Source organism: Athene noctua, chromosome 1 (genome assembly GCF_965140245.1).
Source record: "Athene noctua chromosome 1, bAthNoc1.hap1.1, whole genome shotgun sequence".
Taxonomy (NCBI): Eukaryota; Metazoa; Chordata; class Aves; order Strigiformes; family Strigidae; genus Athene; species Athene noctua.
In genome coordinates, this window is record NC_134037.1 from 84,522,070 (window position 1) to 84,543,030 (window position 20,961).

The following is a 20,961-nucleotide window of genomic DNA, read 5'->3' on the forward strand; positions in this document are numbered from 1 at the left end:
AGCAGTGCTCCTATCTTCAGCATGCGCACCACGCAACCGCTATAGCAGTACCAATCCTTCTGTAGAGGGAAGAGGGAAAATGAATATTCAACAATTGTTTTAGTTAAGCTGATGTTTCTGTGGACTCTGTTCTTTCTCTCTGGCTTATTCTTTGAAATGCAAATTTTTAAAAAGCAGAGAAATCAAGAGATGACAATCTTTATCTCCAGGGTAGGAGGAATTTTTAAAAAAATAAAATTTTAAACCTCTGTTATCTTTAAGAATTTTTTTCTATGGAAACACTAATCATATTTGTGGGGGAAGGGTGTACAGAAGTGTGCATGTAGCTAGAAACAAATCAGTTGAAGTAGGATCAGAGCAACGCTTACTAGCTATAGGAAGACATCTGGTCTTCCCCTATCATCTCAGTAACTGCTCAAAGTTTACTTTTCCACTGAGAAACTCCAGCAAGCTGCCAAAACGCATCACCTTGTTAGCCTGAATAAGTGCACTTACAGTCTTGAGATTAGTCCTTTCAGTATTCTCTCCCTCTGTGTTGCTAACCCTAGTAGGGGCACAAGTTCCTAGTAAAACGTGGTCGTTTCTGCTCAGTGCCGTCCTTTCGCTGTCAGTCCCATCAGCAGTGGAGGGGAATCCCATACCCGGGGGGCAGGGAGCCCTGCTGGGGTGCATGGTTGGGGCAGCTTCACACCGTCGGGCTGTGCGTGAGGGAGCTGGGCACTGCCGTGTGCTCTGCCCAGCCTGGGCTCATGCAGCACAAGACCGTACGGGCAAGCGTTTGGGTGTTTGCTGGCAGAGTGACCACATGTGTCCTCTCCTCTTCTGGTGCTCTGCTTGCCCTCTGCACTGCTGGCCTGTGGATGCTGTGGATAGCTGAGTATGGGCTAGCATTTCTTCAATATTTTTTTCTTGGCCTCCTAAATGTGTATTTTAGTCATCTTAAACTAGATTCAGGCACGCCGTCTCTTCTGTTACTGGCTGTGCTGTGTTCCTGTGGTTCACCTGGTCTCGCTTTTTGGTATCCCACAGTGAATAACCTTCCTCCATCAGAGGAGATGCTCAACTGTCAGCAGCTTCTCTCAGCCTGTTGGTTTCAAAATGACTTGTCACTTCTAGGAAGGCATTTAAGAAAAATACATATATGTTTTTGGTTCTTTCTCTGATAAATATAAATCTTTATTGTAGCTGAAAGGGAAAGCAGTAGATGTCTGAAAAGGGACATGTGCTGAACTCTTTGACTTGTCTTTCATAATCCTGGGGTGCTTTACTAAGAAGAAATAGGTATGAAAACTCAGTCCTTTGTCTCTTTTTGTCTGATTCATTTACCCTTACCAGTGAATGTTTTTTAAAACTGCATGACATCTGCTCTTGCCTATAAACTTACACTAAAGAGGATAAAGTCTATATTCTTGTCATCCCAGGGATGCCAGATGTCTGTAAGATTATATAAAACATAATAATTACATTTATTACTACTGAGCTAATCGGTAGTCAAACTAATAAACCAACTTTCAGTAATATATTACACAAAGGGACTCCAATTTTTTTCCAATCTGTCTTCCTGAAAGATAAAAAATGTGCAAGAGTTTTCTTTTCCTATATATAGAAAATAAGGTCCAAAATGGTGGTTAAAGCGGTCCATTTTGTCATCATCTGGACTAGCATTACTTAGAGTATTGTGATAGAGAATAAAGATTCATTAGTCACTAATAATGTCTTGAGACCTCTATCTAGAAAAGAGATTCTCTGTTTATGGGGGGAAAATGGCTACGTTGGATGTGTGGGTGTGTAGGTTCTATTTGTAAGAGCTGCTACTGGTTCTAGGTGTTGGGTAACAAGGTAGCTTTCTACCCAAGGCCAGCCTGATATAAAGCAAAATGTTTCCTAAAAACAAGTACTTCACATTAGCTTCTGAATCTGATAACATTTGTACTGGAAAACAAATATAGAGGCTGTTGCATAGTCTGTTGTTAGTGAAAAGGAGAGAGCAGGAGTGTGAGGAGAGATGTGTATCTTCAGGTATTGTGTCTGGCACTACAGCAATGTTCTCTGAAGTGCTGTAGATCCAAAGGAATGTCACAAACAGTGTTAGCAGCTCAGGAGAATAAGTTTCTTCAAACAAGACAGCCAGATTGCAGGAAAATACAGACCCACTGGGCCTTAAATCTTTTCCCCAAAAATGTATTGGTGAGGGGGAAGAAAGGAAGATAGGGAATTAGGTGGCTATTTTCTGGTGTGTATATAGGCCACAACTCTTGTTTATCCAATGGGAGCTGAACCATACTGTTTTACTGGAACATAAAGCAGAGTCATAAAACTGGGGTTCCAGTGTAGCCCTGTGACCTTGGTCAGGTTATATACTGCTGTTCCTTTAAAGCATGGCTTTACAGAAAGGGAAGGATTGGGGAAGGCAAATGGAGACTTTGCTCTTGTGAAGAAGTTTCTATTTCCAGAACGTCCCTTTCTACATCACCCAGAAGAAGCCCGAGAAGAGAGAGTTGGAGTGCCCATCCATTTGCTGTGTGTGCAGATACAGTGAGTCAGGGCAAAGTGCTGAGGTGATTCAGCTGCAAGTATCATGTTGGCCTTAGCTGCAATCATCCATCCACTCAGCCACCAAATGGACATTTCTGCTTCTATATTTGGCAAAAGCCTATATCTGTCTCTTGCTCGGCAGAGGCAGAGGGCTGAAGGCTTTGTCCCCTCCTGTTCTGTGGTTTCCATCTTGCCACTTCCACTGGACAGAAGGACTTTCTGATACATCACAAAAACATCAGGGAATTTTCATCTCCTCTCTGCGTTTCTGTTGTGTTTCTGACTTCTCTGCCTTTCCTTCCTTGATGATAAAGTCCATTTAGATGTAGGCACAGCCTAGGTGTTGCACCACAGAAATCAAATCAAGAGCCATCTCCAATACTTGTAGGCAAAAGCCAGCACAGAACAGGTGAACTCATAATGATAGAAAGCAGAATTCTTGTTCTGTCATTAAAACTGTGATTAAGGATTTCAGTCCAAATCTCTTTGGGCAGTTATGCAGAAATTAGCTTCTTTTAGTCTGTTGCCCAGGACCTCCAGGCACGCACCAAAAGCCAATTTGTACTCTGTGCCAATTAGCATGCTGAAGTTTATCCCGTTAGAGATACAGTCCACCACCAGAGGAATGCTATGCCTCTCCAAATCTATTTAACAGTGATATAAAAGGAACCCAGGGTACTGGGTTCATCTGCCATCCGTCACTTGTCTTAAACTGTTTGAAAGATTATTGTATGTTTTATTGCCCATGCTGGAGTACCTATAGTGATGTAAGCTTCTTAAACGTGCATGTTTTTTAAAAAAGGAAAATAATAGGAGGAGCTGCTGTTGGGAAATAGACATGAAGACAACTATCTCCACACAAAAGCAAAGAGGTGTAGGACTGCAGGAGTGAAGTTTAAGCTAGGAGTGTGTGGTTGCAGTCACTCTTCCGTGGATTGTGGGTTCTCACGGCTATGGCTGCTGTGTTGCTGCTCTTCTGCCTGTGGCTGCCAGGAAGACTGTGTGTGCTAAATCTGGGGTTTGCAGCAGAGGGGGCTATCTCTTGGCCTCCAGAGACAATTATTGTAAGCATCAATTTTACACCTAGGCACATGGAAATTGAAGAGATGGCTGAATTTTTAATTATTGTTCTCATGTAGGTTACTAGAGTTTTGAGAGAAGGTCTTTGTTTTGCATATTCTTTTGTTACATGGGAGACTAGGTGCCTTGCTCTACAGCCAGTATCCTTCTGTCAATGTTTGGAGGGGGGAGGCTCACATAAGAAAACTGTATTGTTCTTTGCATGGTAACAACCTAGAAGAAAGAGACTTTCTGCCTTGATGTACGTGGAGCAAGCAGAAATATTTTTTCCACAGGGAACTGAGAGTGTTAAGTCTCGAGCACAACAGGACTTCATTCTGACAAGTTTTAAATGCTGTTATAGTACTGTACCACTGTGACTATACTAAAGTAGCTGCTACAAAGCTGTATTTAATACCCAATTATGTAAGGTATAACTAAACATTTCAAGGCATTATGATGTTCCTGCAGGGCTTCTAAACTCTCCAGAATACGCAACTGCTTTTAAAATCTTCAAGAACTAATATTCTGGGATTTGTGGGGCTTGTGGCTTTTTTAGTTGATGGTTTTTGTTGTTTGTTTTGAGATTTTTTTAACCAGCTACAGAATGACTGCACTAGTTTAATGGGAGTTAGTCTCCTGTGAATTTCTACTTATATTACAGAAGAGAAGAAACCCAAAGTTTCTTGTCAGTACTTTGCAATGCCATTAGTTTCCCTTTCACAATTCAGGAGCAATTTAAAAGCCTATGGGCATTCTAATGGCAGCTGTACAATGCTGGTAGAAAAGTCACATAAGCCTTAGTTTGAGTATACAGTGAACAGCATCTAGAAAGGTGTAATTCTTTCTACTTGAGTCAGTAAGCCTGCAATCATATCCTGAGCTATTTTGCACTTGGTACTTATCATCCATTTGCTATGATTCTTTCCTTGGTGTAAGGTGGAGGAGCTTCTCCCAAGCCTTCCAAATTCAGCTGTCCAGAGAACTAAAGACTTGCTCAGGGTTTGATGCAGAATTCAGGTTCAGCTCAGTGCTCACCTGTGCTTTCAAGGTCTGTCTGGTGCTTTGGCCACAAAACCAGGGCTCAAGAAAAAAACTGCACTAGGTGAATTCTCATGTAAATTTGTTGGATTTCCCTGGATGTTTTGACAACGTTCTGATTTATATAATTTTGGGGGTTTTATGCACAGATTTTTAGAAGTGCTCAAGTAATCTTTTTAATAATATTGGAATAAAATTGTTTTCTCTTTTTATGAAAGTTTCCAAGGTATTTGCTTTTTGGTCTGTTTTTGAAAAGAAAGCACACTTGGAAGTCCAGGCATTTCCTCAGGGAGAGGGAAGCTCCTTTTTCAGTCAGCTCTACAGAGAATGATCCTCTTGGAGCCTTGGAACCAACTCTCTCTTGTCACAGATACAGACATAAAAGCAAAATTGGTAGAGATAAATTCATCATTTCATGATCCTCTAATTCTTAATCTCTGTCCCCTCCAGCCACTTCCCCAAACTTACTAAAATTAAAGCTCTTTGGAAGAAGAGTCTTATACTGACCTTTTTCTCTCTGTGCCATGGCCGGAGCAGCAGGGCTGGAGGAGATGAAGGTACACAATACACTGAACCATTTTTAGGCTGCTGGACTCTGCTCCCTATTTGCTCTTTGGAAAGCTTTTTGCAGGTTCGTAAATGACAGGTCATGAGCCAAAAGCAGAAACATACTTGAGCAACATATAGAGGATCTTGAAAGCTGTGTTCTTGAGAAATGATTCATTGTACTAACACCCATCATATCCAAAGTAGTAGTGTGCCATCATGACTTTCCCTTCTTAGCACCTATTAAAGAGAATCCCTGCGCTAATCCTTTAGAGATAATGAGCAGAATGATGGTAGTCATAGAAACTGCTGCTTAAATATCTGTGTTTTGTACAAAATCCAGAGTATGGCTAATTACACAACTGATGGAAGTCTGTTTCAGCGTTGTTTGAAACACTGCCATTTTATTAGCTCTAAGCAAGTTTTCTGTTCAAAAATGGTATAACTACATCTGTTCTTTAGCTGGGCTTCTTGGTAGTGAAATTAAGGGTAATTTCCAAACACAGTGCTTGCCATCTATTGGTAAAGAGCCTCTTGAATAAATCTTATTCAAGGACAAAAAAAATAATTGAGGTGGCCATAGAAATATGTGTTTCATACATGTACCCACTGTATCATAAATAGGACCTGAATTCAATGCATCGTGTTTAAAACGGCTTTTTAACAGTGAGGGTTCAGATCTGTTGCTCTGACCGCTGTAGATATGCTGGTCAGGTGTCCTTGTAGCTTCAGGCTGGGAGAATGGACTGATTTTCATCACACCTGCTAAATTATGCAAATGTTAGAGGATACTACTTGGGATAAATGAACATGGTGATTGGGCACATTTAATGAGCCTTGGCTACGAGGACTTAAGACTTTTTGACCTCTTGCGAAGTTCGTCTGGTTTTAACTTCTCTTGCATAGCCCAGTACAGCTAACAGACTACTAAGTGCAGTTTTATACCAATGTCCCCAGGCCAGCACAAAGGAGAGATCAACAAACTGTAAAGAGCCTGGCAGAGTGTGGCTAAAGTAGCCAGAAGAGAAGTGAAGGAAGGGGCTAATTGCTGTCCCTCAGTGCCTGATGGAGTATTGCAGAGGAGATGCAGCCAGGCTCTTCTCAAATGTGCAGAACAAAAGGACAAGAAGCAATTGTCACAAAGTGCAGAAGGGAACTGCTTGTATTGTGATGAACTTCTTAAGCACAGGAACAAGTGCTCAGAGGGCTCTCAGTCCCTGGGAATTTTCAAAACTCAGCTAAACCAAGCCCTGCACAACCTGATATGACTTTGAAACTAGCCTTGCTTTGAATAGGAGATTGAACTGCAAGATCTCCAGAGGACTAGCATGTATTTTTCTGTGATTCTGTAAAAACGAGGCAAGGAAAAGGGAAGTTACTTCAGGTTGCGCAATAAACTTGTGTCCAAGTCAGGAAAAGAGAACATACATTCCCCAAGTTTAAAGCCATTGTTGCACTGAGTAGCCTGTACTGCTTTTCTGGCCCGACAATATTTCCCTGATGAGCCTTACTTCAGAGCATTCTTGATCTAATTTAACAAACAGGTTTTTGTTATCTTTTATAAAAATAAATGAGGATGCGTAAGAATATTTAAACCTTGCTGCTTCAAGAGTATCTTAAAGAAGAGATGCTTTTAAGCCCTGTGCTTTTCCCTACGGCTTTGTTGTGAAACTGTCCGTCTTGAGTAGGAGCTCCCCTATGTTCAAAGAAAGTCATCTTTTTCTCCAAAGACATTTTTCTTCATAAATAGTAATAGTTAAAGTGCATCTGCATTCCTAGAAATTATATTTCAAACAGAAATAGTAAGTATATTCAAATGCTAATATTTTCCTGGCATGATCTATATCTTGGTTACATCTAGTGATGCCATGGAAGTTTTTATTAGCAGACAGAAAATCTGTCTTTTTCCTGCAGTTCATGAGGTGGCTGGTGTTATTTCAACTGTTGTTGCTGAATTTTAGCCTGAATGGGATCTTCTAGGTGTCAGTGTAAATTGCAGCAAAGTGTTGGGTATGTATGTGGGTTATTTATTGCTGTATTAAAATATTCCATCAAATAGAGCCCTATGAATCTGGGTTAATAATAATGAATATTATCAAAATTTATTAAGAAATTGGTAATAAAGCTGCAACATCTCTAAAAGAACCCAACAAAACCCCATTTGTATTGACTTTAATGATTTTTATTATCAGGTTCCTGCAGAGGTTTCTCATAAGCTACATTTGCTGAATTCCCCCTTTACCTATAATACAGAATGTGCGTGTTTACCACTGGCCAGCCCCTTTTAGCTGGCATAATAATTCTTACCCAACCATCTGCACTGATCAGCCTCAGGAAATATAGCAGGTTTGCTTTCTCCACTTTGGCTGCACTACAGTGTACTCTAAAAATAAAATAATAAATTCTACAGATTCAAAGAAACTAAAAGAAAAAAATAAGTAACTTGCTCGGTGATCAGGCTGCAATCCTTGCAGCATTTGCTTGTCTCTGGCAAAGGTCTCAATCCTGAAAAAAGGTCTCAATCCTGAAAAAGGAGTGATACCATGCAGGGCTGTAAGCCTGTTGGTGAGGGAGCTGGTGGCAAATCTGGCTCTCGCCTCTTGGGCGAAACCAGGGACAGGCCTGACCACTCTGTCTCTCAACATGCCTTTCTGCCTCCAGCTTTGGAGATGCCGTGTAAGGTCATCACATTTGATTTGCTGCAGGACTTTGAGCTTTCTGCAGCATTTAGAAATCTAAAAACTTAGTTTAAGCTCTCTGAAGGGATACATTGCATCTTTGGTCCCATCATCCTGCAAGCACTTTTGCACCTGCTTAACTCTTTATTTAAGAATACCTGTGCCTTAAAATCTTTGAACAATCGTAGCTTGAAAGAATACTAAATTTCTCCTCAGGGCCACTATTCCATCAACTCGAAGGCACTCTGAAAAGCCATATTTTGAGAAGGGGACATTCTGCACAGAGCATAAGCTTTTGAGCTGAGATGTAGGGCAGCTAACGGGTAACATCACAGAGTACTATAGGTTTAAAAGTTATTCAAGAACACTTTTTCATGGCTTTGTCTTGTCTGAAATGTTTAGGATATTCCTTCTGTGGATCTAAGTACCGTGAGGTGACCCAGAGCTTACTGACCTCCTGGTTTTACTGTAGGGTAAATACTAGAGAAATGGCAGGTATAAGCTGTGAACTTTAAAAAGCTAGACACAGCTGCATGGTGTCTAAAGTAAGATTTCTCTTGATGTCAGTATGGAGAGCAAGGCTTGATTTTTAAATTTTTTTTAATCCCTCACAGGTGATTTCAATAAAATTGAATCCTGAAGTTGAAAGTGGTTTTGTTTTTTTGTTTTGGTTTTTTTTTTTTTTTAATTTTTTTTAAAAATTATTTTTGTTTTATTTCTCAAAGGGTGGCGTGTGTGTGTTTTCAATTATCCTAATTTACTGAGGGTGAACTGCACCCATGGCATCTGTGAAGCATTAATGTTGAGTTGCTTTAATGACATGCATAATCACTTTGACACAGACAAATACACATTAGGGGGAATAGATTTAAGCCTGCTTTTTCATAGGGAATAACCCTTCATTATGGAGTAAACTTCAGGATCAACTCAGTCAAACTAAGGTAAGTTACATGGGGGAAGCCATACTGAAAAATAACTTTCTAATGGACTTTATTGGCTGCTGAGAAGTTCGTGTTAAACTACAGCCTATTCTCTCTGAGAGGGCAGGGAATGGGAGATAAAACCAGTGCTGCTCTACTGAGTGTGGGGACTCTCAGCTCAGTATAGGCACTGACTCTCACCTCTTCTGGAGGGCTGTGGGCTTTAAGAGCAGTTAAGATTTGGCCTGAAGATGTCTTGCAAAATAAACTTGTCTGCTTGGTTGACAACAGTATCCCCATTTGCCGCAGCCCAGCTCTGCTGGTGCAAATGCTCAGGTGATCCCTCTCTCATCACTTCAGTTTGAGACAGCCGAAGAGTGAGCAGCTCAGGCTGTGGAGAGGCCTCCTTCTCTGGAGCCACCTATATCTGTACCTTACTCCGAATGCTGACCACTGTATATGTCTCTGCCTCTCCTCTAGTGCTAGAGGTGACTGTCCTTTCTGCTTCCGTGGACTGGCTGGTTGTGTGAACTTCCATTGGGCAAAATCAGCTGGATTAGGCTAAATTTAGGCTCAGCTCCTCTGAGGTGCTTAATTGCCTTGGATGTTTAACTGCCTCATTAGGCATTTGCTATTCATCAAGCAGCTACTCAGCTGTCATCTAATGTGCTGCTGAGCACTGACAGAGCCACCTATGCTGTGGTTAGGAGCAGTTTTAGCACTAGCACAATCTCTGAAGACCTCAGATGGGGTTTGAAAACCGCCCCACCACCGCCTCTCAAAATACCACACTGGTGTCCCCAGAGAAAATGAAAACAAAAGATGGTCAGCCAGGTCCCCAGGTTCTCTTGGGAGGCTTCTAAGAAGGCTTATGTCCCAACTACCATGCTGACTAGGATGAGATACTTCTGCTGTCTCCTCCCCATGCAAGTGGATGCCCTAATCCCATGTCCAGCAGTGATCTGCCTTTCCTCTGACTGCACAAAACAACTTCTGACTAGCACTCAAATGCCTTTATCTGATCATTAAAGGAATCAAAGTTATGTTTAGGCTGTCGATTGAACACTGATGTCCTCAGTGGAGAAAAAAGGCAAAATAATGTTGCTGCCTTATCTGTAAAGTCTACCTGGAAGTACAGTGTGAGACCCACATCCATTGAAAGCCAAAATTTATTAGTGGTCCAGCTCTACTGATGAAGGACAAGAGAGGAATTCGGGTACAGAACTTAATTCCTTGAATCCTCATCCTCTCTTCTTAAATGTTTTGATAAGAAAGATAAGGATGTGGAAAGGAACAAAACAGAGACAAAATTTTTGAATTCTTAACTCTCTGCTAAATTGTCAGTTGTGCATCAAGTAATAGACAAGTGAGGTAACTGTTGAACTGTGCTTCATTACTTGTAGGAAATAACCTGAAGCTTAGTAATTTACACATTGCCTCTTAAAGATGACGTTTCCCAATGTTGGAAGGAAGAGTGTTTTTTTTCTTCTCAGGCTTTTTATTTTAAGCCTTTCATCATCCTGTGTGTGACAGCCTACTGATGGAATAATCCCCAATTACATACACAGGAGTGTTTTGTAACTAAACCCACTGGCTGGTATGTTTTAGTTTGTTGGGATTTTGTTTATTTTTAATCAGTTCTAAAGGTACAGCACCAAACCCTGGTTTATTTACTTTATTTATGAAAAAAAAAAAAAAAAAAAAGCAGGATATTGGACTGGAGGAATCCACTTTAATAGTGCTCTTCTCCCTTCAGAAATTCAATACTGCATATTATCTGGAATATAGTATTTAACATCTGCTGTTAATATCAACCTGTCTGATAATGTAGCAGTAGTCTTGCAACTTCCTAGACAGTGCAGAGTGCCCAGTGACATGTGTCAGACAGTCTGTACTGGGGATTAATCTAAACAGTCACAGTTTAGAGGAAATTGGGAAACCCAAATCATGAGCCTTGAGCTAACTTTTGCTGAGGATGGTCTCCCTGTGTACCTAGGGAGTAATTATGATATCTTTGTAAAAAATTGGTTGGTTGTAAGTAGCACTGTCTATATTATTTAAAAAAAAAATAAAAATAATTTTCTCACTGCTCAACAATGAAGACAGACCTTTGTAGCAAGGAATTGGAAGTGCACAAAGTCTGAGACGGTTCAAACATCTTAGTGTTCCCTTTGCAACTTGGTTTAATCGCAAGATTTACAGAAGACTGTAGGTCTTTACTATACTTAATGAGTTTTGAAAAAGCAGACTGTGTGTGAGAACAGCCTGGAAAGGTTAGGCAGCTGACATTTCAGGAGGCAGCAAATAACACAAGTTGATAATGTCAAGGAGCTGGTGCAAATAGTCTTTTGAGGGCTACAGGTGAGTCCCAGATAAATGCTGCAATAACTAGCAACTTCCATTTAAAAATTATGTTTTGGGTAGCAGTATTATTTCCTGTTTGCCTGTGAGACTTGCCAGAAATGTCAGACAGAGAGGTGATATTTTACATATGACATTTTTCTTCCTAGCTCTTTTTAGGGGTTGTAAATGTCTTCCCCGAGGACAGCCTGTATTCCCTTCCTTCCTGTGTTTGTGAGCAGGCGTTGCCTTTAGGTCTTTAGGCCTTTAGGTCTTTAGGCTCCTAACCTACCTGCCAATACTTATGCTGACCCCACACAGACACCTGCCCTTGCTGTGAGATGAACAAAGTGCTATGACACCCAAAATGCACCATTTCATTGAATGCTTGTGCTACTGTGTACAGCAGAGCAGCCAGCACAAGATTAAACACGGTCAACACCAGTACATAAAGCTGACTTGAAAAGAAAGCCCTGATAAGGATCCAGTGCTATGAAAGCATAACAGACACCACTTTCTAAAGCTATACCATAAGATTCTGTGTTCAGCATGTAATTTTGGTCTTGAAAAGTGATAGTTGGTCTTGAAAAGTGATAGCTGAAAACTTGCAGCCTTTGATGTAACTGAACTCAAATATTTGAGGATAAATCTGTCAGCGAGTAGTGAATTCCTGTCTGCCTACCCACTGCATCCAAATGTATCTCCTAGAAGCTGCTAGAGATGAGATGGGGCAGGAGACTTAGTCAAGCAACATCAGTGATGGATGAGGTGTCATTCATAAAAGGTGATCTCACCATAGTGGGTCAGAGTTACACCCCTCAGAGCCAGATACAAGTATCTGCTGAATTGCCTGTAGCAAGGAGGCGATACTGCTGTACCTTCACAGGGCACCCATCGGGGGCTGTGTTTGGTTACAGACCACCAAAGATCTGCAGCCACTGCCTTCTGATGGCAAATGTCCCATGAGTTTCCATCAGAAAAGGCCCTTTTGCTTTCAGATCCCTGGGATGCTCATTTTTTTCAAAGTTGCTGTTGATACTAGCCTTTCTGACTATACTTTCCTTTTGTCCTGTGGTCAAAGTTGCTTATCAATGACTTGGTAATTTGAGCCACCAGTTTTTGTAATTGACTTCAAGTGCAGTAGATGATGGAGATCACTTTTTATTAGGTGTGTCAGTACTTGTAATTGCAAGGCTTGACAGTTACTGTATTCAAATTGCTATGGCCAAATGCAGTTCCATGACAAAGACAAGCTGCTGTGCTTGCATTTATAAACCACCTTGGCAGTTAAGCTCGCTGTCTCCAATGGATTGTGTGCATATGAGAATACCAGAAATGTGGACGCAGCACCGTTTTGTCTTAAGGAAGTAATATATAAATTTCTTTTTGGTATACTTACCAGTAACATTCTCTCCGATAGGTACATACCTATGTAGATAACATGTAAATGCTGTAACGTGTTGCTGGGATGTCAATAGTATTAACAAATTAGAGTGTATCCCAGCACTCTATGGGAGAGGATTCTGGATTTGTGAAAAAGCTGGGATTTGAGTATCAACTTCTAAAAGGAAGAGTTAAATTTCTGCTAGTGCCACAGCATTACCAGAAGGTTAATTTTGATTTTAGATTGCTTATTGTTTATCAGGTATTGCAGACAAACATGACTTGTTGAATATCAGTTAAAAATACAATGGAAAGACATAAAGGTCTCCAAGTGTTGTTTTAATCAGATTCATTACTTCTCTTATAAAGAACATAAATATGTGCCATATGACATTTGGCTCCCATGGTACTGGCTATAAGTGGTGTAAAGGAAGAAAGACAAGCAGCAGAACCCCAGAGATACAGGACTCGGCACCAGGTAACAAGCAGCGTCATCTCATGACTGGGCAATAGCACACAGCAACAAGTGGGTAAAATGCTAGTTCTGTCCCTAACACTTGCAGATCTGTGTATTGGTATAGGATTTTTTATGCATTTCATCTATTTTTTAGCTCCTTTGGAAAGTTTTTCCTTGATTCTAGTTGGAGTGATGTGTGAAACCCTAACAAGATATCTTCACAGCAAGCAGGTGGACTAAGCAGGGAGCTCCAGATTAGGAGTTCCTTGGCTTGTGCTAATGGACCCATCAGTCATTAAGCAACATGCTAAAAGGGCCTTTTTCCAGACTTGTCCTTTTCCCTTTCTTGCTATGCGGTCAGTCCCTTCTATCTAGGTGCAAGATGGCTTACATTCTGCAATTAGCGTTTAATTTAAAGCCTTATGGTACTGGCTCTTTGATAGTTGTTAATGTTGTTATGGCAAAAACCTACAACACCTGGACCAATATTGGTGTGTTTTGTGGGATAACCCCTTGTTTTAACCAGTGTGTGCAAGTGTCTGTTTAGGAGTATACAAAACAGCTAAAGCAAATGTGAAGTGGCTTTCTTGGTAGGTGTTGTGCACTGTGCAGACTGTGTCTCAAGTTCTTTTGGCTTGCACACTTTGTCACCTGAAGCAGATCTGCCCCCTCAGCCAACCTGTGGTGTTAGAGTTCTAGTCTAGTGAGCTCCTAACAACTTTTTTCACATTTTCACACACTGGTGCATATCTTGTGACTTACTGTATGTTCTGGGGGATGTCCTTGGCCCAGATACTCTGTCCCATCTGGGCCAAGCAACTGAAGAATTAAGTTTCTCTACTTTCATGGAGTGTCCTCCTGTTCTGTGGCCTTCCCTTAGCTGAGGGGTTAGGTTAGGCAGTTGGAGTTTTTAACTGCAGAATTGCATTGTTGGATGGCCACTTAAAATCATGGATACAGGCCTAATTTAGCCTTACTGGTAATTTTGAAAACTCCTTTTGTTCTGGCATGACAAGGTTTTGGGTACATAGGCAAGGTATATCAAGGTATATAGTGTAGGTATATACGTGTCAGATTCCATCTTCTGAAGTTCAAAAAGTTTTTTCTCAGTGGAAGAAGAGTCTGCCATGGAAGAATTATGTCACTACTTTTGAAGGCAAAAAACTCTCCTGCTCCTGCTTATGGAACTAAATACTTTGTTGCTCTTGAAAATAACCATTTTTGCTTGTTATAGGCATTGATGGCAAGCCATGGTGGTGACTCAGCTAGCATATCAGTTGAAATATGGAATAGTAAAGGGTTAAATAGGTTGTCAAACAAAATAATCATTTCTGTGATAGGGCAAAGGGGGTTTTTGTTTGCTTGTTTGTTTTTGCTATCCTAAGTGCCTTGGATACTTGGAAATCATGTATTTCATGTCTTTGCATCATCTTTATCTGCTCTGGTGTTGAAGACAAGCTGTTGGCTAGCCCTCTAAATATGATGCTCTGCAGTTCCTCAGCAAAGCCCACTGCAGTAACTTCCCTTGAATGTTTGTTCAGCCCCTCTGGATCCAAAGCTCTCTGAAGCCTTTGGTGCTGTGCCACCTTTTGCAGGAGACTTACAGTGCTCTGATGGCTGAAGTTGTGTAGCAGCCAGAGAAAGGAGAATTTTGACCTGGAGAAGTCATGAGCAAGGTGGTAACCATGTACAGTCTGGGCCTGTATGTATATGTTTTAGAGTGGTATGGTTAAAGCTGTTCAGTTTGTTGTTACTAAACAGTACCAAATCTGTGGAAATAAACCAGTCCTGTTACCCTTGATATCTGTATTTTTATCAGTAGTTACCTGAATATGTTGCATCCCAACACAAATTTTAATACTATTATGGAAGCACAGGTCTGTGTTTGGAAAGATACGAATACCTATTGTATTTCTAGTCCTTGCTTCCTGCATAGTCAGCAGCCTCCATTACCCCTGTCTGGACACTGCTGACTGCACTCTGCTGCCCTGACTTCGGCAGTGTGCACAGACAACCATCTAGGAATTAGATTTCTCCTTTATTACACTGTGTCCATGATGGTATGCTTTGTTGTCTTGTCTTTGTTAGACTTTCGACCTAGCGCTGCACACATCCTGGCTAAGTTGAAGCCTGTGTCTGTGTTGGAAAACACCTCTCCAGAGCATCCCTTTCCCAGCCCATGAGATGCTCTGTGTAACAAGGGAAGGTGCCCATTAGTCCACAGTCCTGGGCAACCTGGTCCAGGTGACTCTGCCTGAGCAGGCAGGTTGGACCAGAGGACCTCCACAGGCCCTTCCCAGCCTCAGTTGTTCTATGCGATGCTGCGCGTTGGTTTGACTCCTCGAGCACCTGAACTCAGCCCCGATGCCTGCTGGAAAGGATTCGGGGACAAGGGATGATCCCAAACTCCCCCACAAGGATGCCTCGCAAAACAGCTTCTGCCTAGACCAGAACATCGTATGGCACACACAGTCAGAAGAGAGGAAATGTCCTTTTATTGTGGACGTCAAGTGCAGAGCCCGGGAGTCACAGGGGTTCAGCCGCTAAGACAAAATCAGCACCTACAACGACAGAGCCAGAAAGCACTGCTGATAAAGCCACAAAGGCAGCAACAGGCATGGCTTGGTTCCCCTTGCTTTGGGAAACACAGTCCACAAGGAATTGTTGATATCCCAGAAGAGAGCTAGCTATTGCTGGCATTGGCTCCGGGGTGGCCCGGGCCCCTTATCCCCATGGGTAATGCCCTTAGAGACCTGTGCGTGTGCAGCGGTGCACAGTGCCCCTGTGCCACACAGCAGGGCTCCCCTGGGGAGCTGCCAAGGGGTTAGTTCCAAACCCCGCATAGCACCATCCCCTCGCCGTCCCTTGCCAGTGAGTTGGAGCGACTTAGAGCCGTGTGGAGAGCTGGGAAAGATGGGCAGCAGAGCCTGGTACACACCTGGGGCCTCCTGATCTTTTGCACCTTCGTGCTTTTTTTCCATTTGCCATCTTCTCCTCTCTTCTCTTCTTCTCTCGGTGACATTCCCTCTCCTCTGCCCGGGCCTCTTCTCTCTTTCTTTTCCTTTGGTTGTCGTTTGCCCGGGGGGAGCCTGCAAACCTTTCCATCCCACAGCATGATTAGATAGGTAAAGCCAGGATCAACTGGAATCAGTCCTTGATTTAACCAAAGATGACTCATTTTACCTTCTTTGTTCTGAGGGGCTCTTAGGTTCCTCTGCGCATCCCGGGGACTTTACCGCGGTCTCGGGGGTGGTTGGAGACAAAGCATCGGGTGTCTAAACCAGAAATGTCGTGATTAGCAGGTGGCAAGGGATGCCCCGAAGTAGTAAGCAACTGTCTGGCACATTGCTACCTTAGTTCTATGGAGGAGATCCCTTTGGCTGGTTTGCATCAGCCCTTCGTTCCAAGGATCTCACTCTGGAGCACAGTGCTCACGTGGGGCTGTGACAGCTCATTTGTGGGGGCCATTCAGCAGAGAGCCGGCGGTCCCCTGCCGGGCAAGAGAAGGCTTGCCCACTTCCTTCTGCCAGAATGTCTTCTGCCCTCCCAAGACAGAGCTCTGCGGATGTCCATTTGGTGCAATGCAATCTGCTGTGGTGGGAGGCTTTGCTTTTGAAATCAGTCTTTCCGTGGTATTTTGTAGGTGTTCCCTTTGATTAAGCACATGCCTAACGCATTGGAGAAAAGACCTTGCCAGTTTTACTGACAGCGTGTGATTCTGGGGAGGGGGGGAGGTGGCGGAACTAAAATACAAAGCCACAAGAGATCCAATGCCAGGAAGAGGTACAGCAGCTACTTGGGCTCAACGGGAACTACCCTCCTCCTTCCTAAGACACGTTGTTGCAGTGCTTGTGGAGCTGCCCTACCTCTGCCCTTTCTGACTCCACCACCGTGTCTGCCCCTGCTGCTTGCTGGAGGACGAGCAGAGGGCGTGGTGCATCCAGGAAGGCTTTTGCCTGGTGCTCCACATCTGCTTTGCCTGCAGGGCCATGTTCCTTTTCCAAAGGCACCTCTGGAAAGCAAAGGCCTGTGCAGCAAAGTGATTGTTGGAAGCGGACAACAGCTAAAGCAAAATCCCACCCCCACTGTCTGCTCAGGCTGTGGCAACCCTCAGTCCCTCCTCACACCTGTGGATCTGTGCGTGGGCTCTGGTGATGTCTGGCCAGCTACCTCCTCCGCAAAGATGTCGCTGCTGTTTTCAATCAGAAATTCCACCAGCAGCTTCACCTGCACACATCAAAGCCTCGGTTTCAGGGCAGGTGTCTGAAAACGGGTCAAGCAGCCTTTCACGCTCCTGACCCTTGCTTCTGCACAGAAGGCTGTGGCTGTGGGGCTGCTCTTCCAGGCAGCCACTCCACTGGCATTTGCTCAAGAGAGGAGCAAGCTCTGACGGTGCAGGCAGGCTGCAGCCAGCCGGTCAATACAGCGTACCTTCTCGGTCACCTCCAGCATGGCCTCAAGCGGGAGCAGGGCCTCATCGGGTGGGCCCAGCAGGTTTGGCCCCAGGCAGATGGCCAGGTTGCGGGGGGTCATTCTGCTCGTGGACACGTGGTGGCTGGTGTTCTGGAGCAGTGAGAGCAGCCGCTGGAGGAGGAGGAGATGGGCTGCAGGCAACTTCTCAGCCACCCTGAGGGAGCGGGAACACAGAGTTAAGGAAGCAGATGCCGCACACAACGGTGCCTGAAGCTTGCACGGGGCCGGTGGGAGCCAGTGTCTCTGTTGAGCCACTTTCCCCGTGCTCTCAGTCAGCGATCAGGGCTCCTGTGCTTCAGGAAGAGAACACAGTGGGGCTTCCCAGCTGCCGATTCCACCCAAGCCCATGCAAGGGAAGGCTCCCTGCCCACACCCTTTGCCCCGAAGTGCAACCCCAGCCCAGCCAATGTGAGCTGCCAGAAAGCACAACCTTCTAAGGAGCCCGACCCTTTTCCGGCAAGTCCCAGGACTCTACCGCTCCCTACTCAACAGGCAGGCTGTTGGCCACACTTACACTTTCAGCTCTTCCACCCTTGCCTCCTTGCTTGGCCCCTCCATGGCTTTCATCCAGTCCTGGTAGAGGTCGATGACAAGGAGCTTGGCGGGGATGCTGCGGAGAAAGTCCTGCAAGGCCAAGGGCTTCAGGTGAGCCTTTGAAGATTCCAGGCCAGCCAGGAGCTCTTCCAGCTGCAGGGCAGAAGCGCTCACCTTCAGGACGGCCGCCAGCAGGATCACAGGCTGGTTTGCCAAGTCCACATCTGCGCCGCGGTTCAGGGCCTCCTTCAGCTTCTGAAGTTCCGTTGCGCCAGCAGCTCTGCGGAAGATCCCCTCCGTCGACGGTCCTTGCTGGTGCAGGATGTCCAGGAGCTCCTGCGGGAGACGCAGGACAGCTGCTTGGCTGAAGAAACAAGTGACGGCAGCGGCCAGAGCTCTGCCCCAGGCTGGGCTCCCTCCCCCCGCAAAGGATCTGGCACCAGAAGCGTGAGCCGTGGGTGAAGAGCCCAGTCCCCCAGCCACCCTTGGGAGCCGCTGGGGACGCTGCCTCTGGAGCGGCCAGGGGGAGGGCTGGGGTCCCCCTGTCCATGCTGGCCTACCTGGATGGGCCGGGGCAGCGTGCCGGCCTCCCCGCAGAGGGCTGCCAGGGGCTGCCCAAAGAGCGCCCTGCTGCAGCCGGAGCCCGCCTGCCCTGGCGCCGGGGCAGCGGCCGGGCTCCGCCGCAGAGCAAAGGGCCAGGGCAGCCCCCTCCTCCTCCTCCTGCTGCTGCCGCCGCTCCCCCCCTCTGCAAAGGAAAAGGGAGCAAGAGCCCGTCAGTGGGAACCGCCAGGCCAGCGCTCCCGGAGCCTGCCCTGCCCTGCCCTGCCCTGCCCTGCCTGCAGCGCGGCGCTGAGCGCTGCGGCGGGACGGCACGGGCAGGGAGCCGGCAGCTGGAACCAGGGCTCTGGCTCAGCGGCTCCGGCTCGCAGCCTCCTGAGAGCCGGCGGGACAGCCCGGCCCAGCCCTCGCCCTGCCCTCCTCCAGGCTGCCAGCAGCAGCAGAGGGAGGCTCCCTGTCCCGCAGAATCACGTCCAGCGGCTGCTGCCCAGCGGGTGTCCTTGCTCGTCCAGCTGACGTCCTCCCTCGGGGTGCCCAACCTGCAGGGTGACACTCAGGGAACCAGAGAGCACAGATCCTCCCGGACCTGGCCGAGGAGCAGGGACCCGTCTGCCCGGCTCTCGGCGGAGCTCAGGCAGGCAGCACCTCGAGTGCTCAGCACTGTCGAAGGCTCCCGAGCGCTCAGCTCTCTCCTGCAGCAGTGTGATGGGCACTGATTTCTTCTGGGCAAAGGGCAGCAGCAACAGCTTCCTCAGTTGTGCAGACGCGTCGGTCTGCAGGAGCAAAGAAGGCCCTCCTGCCCTTTGTTCCCAAACTCACCTGTTGAGCGGCAAAGTCCCCCTCCATTGGCAGATGGGGCTGTTGGAGGCCCTTGCTTGGGATCAGCCTGCAAGAACCAGGCTGCGCTTAGAGAGCAGCCCCGCAGCAGAAAGGGCCACCGGTGAGCGGCCGCCCGGCACCAGCAGCCTGAGGGCGGCAGAGCGGGGACCCTCTGCCCTCCTCTGCCTCACACGGCAGGTTTCCTCTCAGCACCACCGGCGAGGACATGCGGCGTTTCTGGTGGCTCCCCAACCCTCTTTTCTGCCAGAATGGCACCGCAGGACCCTCCCTCCCTCCTGCGCACAGGCTCACCCCACTCCCGTGGCACCCTGGCACAGCCAGAGACGGGTGAAGGGCAGCCATTCTCACCTCTGCCTGCCCCTCCACCAGCCTCTCCAGGCTCCTGGCGCTGAATGTCCTCCACTGGGCAGGGGAGAAAGAGGGGAAGGAGGTGAGCAGCGATGCCTCTGCTGCTTAGCCGGAGGGCCAGTGCTCCGGGACAGTGGCCACGCTAGGGAGACACTCACGGCATGGCGTCGGCTCAGCTCCTTCTGCAGGAGCTTGATCGAGTGGACGTTGATCGCTTGGGCTCCCTTTGCTCCTTCGGGTGTCCTGTGTGCCGGGAAGGGACAGGGGGAGAGCTGGGTGATCCCCAGCCACCTCTTCTCTCTTGTCAGGCAGCTCTGCCTGAGAGCTGCCCGCAGCCACGGTGGCACCTCTCCCCAGCTGGGGAGCTGTCTTCCCCCATCCGGCTGCGCCTGAAGCACTCCCCTAGCTTACCCCAGCAGCTTGCCCAGCCACAGCTGCTTCAGTGCCCGGGAGCTGCAGGAAGAAGGAGAACCAGCGTCAGGCCCCGCTGCCCCCCAGCCCCTGGGCACAGGCATGTGCCTGCGCAGCCTTGCCCCTTGAGAAAGACTGAGGCGCAGCACGAGGCCCCGTGGGGCAGGACAGGGGTGCTGCCCGAGCCCTGGCTCCCTCTGTTCTGCCAGAGCAGCTGCTCCTGCCCTTCCTTTCTGGGGACCAAAAGGTGATCAGGGGATGCAGGGTGTGGGAATGCACCCCCACCCCTGCCTGCCAGCGTGCTGCCTGCTCCCTGCCCAAGCTCTGCATGGAGGGCAGAGGCCATTCACAGGGTGGTGTGGGCACGGTTGGGAACCTCTCCTGCCCGGCTGTGGGACGTGGCACCACGACTCACCTGAAAGTGGCAACACAGGTGCCGCTGGGCCAGATGAGGAGGATGGAGGTCCTGTCCTCATCACTGCCTTCCTCCTCCTCTTTGACGTCCCCCGCTGCCTCCTTCCCGCTGCTCAGCACCCACAGCTGGTCCAGGGCCAGGCAGAGCTGTGGGCGCAGGGTGGTGCCACGTCTGCCAAGAAGAGAGACAGGCAGTGAGCTGGAGGTGGCTGCCTTGGGGTGCCCCTGGGCAGAGCCCTGCCCCCCACCTGCCCTTGGGATGGACATTGGTGCATCCGGCACCAAGGCCCTAGGGCCCAGGGCTGGTGCCAGAGTGTCCCTGGCTCGGTGCCCAGACCAGGGACAGGGCAAAGGCAGCTGGGCTCTGAGGGTCTTACTGCAACTTGGCGATGACCAGCTCCTCTTGGAGGAGGAGAAGGCGCCT